We start from the raw sequence: 1,766 nt of genomic DNA on the forward strand, positions 1-1,766 counted from the left end.
ATGGAATTTCATCTGATATGGACATTGTTTCCTACGTGTCCCCAATGGTCATAGAATTGGAGAATCACAAGAGTGCTCCAAGAGAATTCTGCTCAGAGAAAATTCAGGTTTTATCTCCGGAGGCATTAAACCTTCCATAAATTCTCAGAACAGCAGGGATGTTGAAAATGTTCCATTTCCCTTCCATTTCTGTTCCAGTCCAATAAAATCAAAAGAACGGTGATCTAAAAAGGATGGAGAAGAGACAGTGCAGGGACCGATTGATTTTGCTTTCTTAGCTCTGTTCTTTGAGAAGGAAATGTCCAATGATTTGAATAGGAGATAGTGGTGAAGTTTGACTGGGAAATTTTTAGGCACAGAGTGATCAGGACATTTGCCTGGGAGCATGGCTGAAGATAGCTATGAGGGAGACAGAGACAAGTCAGGTGTGTGTTTGGACACATTCGGACCACTTAGCAAATTTCATGCTCTTTTTAACTGCATTGCAATTGCACAGTATCATTTTTCCATATTCCCTGCAAAGGTTGGCTCATAGAGACATTTGTGTGCTCGGTAGTATGGGTAGATTGATTAATTGCCAACTCACACTCTGAGTCTGATAGCTTGACATGTGTTAACTAACTGTGATGCTAAAGTAAGTTGTGAATTGTCTTATTTGCAAGCCAAGCTTTTGTTACTTATGACAAATTTGATAGACACTCATCCTAATGGTAGTGATACATTCTCGATCAAATGAACAAATGGAACTGACAAATTGGCTTTTCAGGCTTTGACATTTTAGAGCCAGTCTTTTTATTTTTTTCTTTTACACAATGGTAGAACCAGGCCTCTGGCTTCTCTTGGAGCAGGGAGAATCTGGTGACCAGGCTTTTGCCTTCTATAAGACTAGACAGCATCTTGCGTCCAGGGCTTTAATCCAGTGACATCATAGGTCAATGCAGGGACCAAGAATCAGCTTCAAAGTGCCCAGAGTCCCCTGGTGACTGGAACCTTTTGTCCTGTGGTTTCTAAGGTCACTATGAGTGTGGGGTTTTGGTTTATGAGGTTTCAATAGTCACTGAAGTACCTGGCTTTTATAGTTCTGTGGTTCCAAAAGTTACTATGGGCCAGTGGCTCAAACCATAGCCTCTGGAGAGTGGGTAGACTTCAGTGGGTCTGAAATTTGGTGTCCAGCCACCACCAGGTTCAAAGGGAGACCAAGGTTTTGATTCCACCTGATCACTTTGGTTCTCGGTGTACAGTCCCGCACTTGGTCCTGTTGCATTGTAGCCAAGATTAGATCACTTCAGCAGTTCACTCGATAATCAACTTAAGGTTAGATAGTCCTATAGCTGGACTGCGTGTGGATATTCCTCTAGAGAGGATACAAAACCCAGACTATCCCAACACACTTGGAAGAGGAGACCGAACGCCACTTCAACACATGTGTAAAACATGACAGTGCAACACAAAGCTATGACACAAGTGGCACACATGTTTCTCTCGCCAACGGACAGACTGCCTGGAAGGGAATCCGAAGTTTCAGAGATAGCTGAATTGGCTGAAAATAATTTTTAGAGTCTTACTGTTCAGAAGAATTAAGAATTATATAAAAGAGTCAAACAAAGGATGCATGAATTAAGAAAATCTATTAAAGATCTTGACAAGACAGTCTCTAAAATGAATGCAACAAGTGACTTAGTAAATTGGAGGCAAAAGTCCAAATTATAGAGGAAACCTATAACATGGAGATTGCAACATTTGTTATAGGAGGCCACTTGTTTATT

This window comes from Microtus pennsylvanicus, chromosome 4 (assembly GCF_037038515.1).
Source record: "Microtus pennsylvanicus isolate mMicPen1 chromosome 4, mMicPen1.hap1, whole genome shotgun sequence".
NCBI lineage: Eukaryota > Metazoa > Chordata > Mammalia > Rodentia > Cricetidae > Microtus > Microtus pennsylvanicus.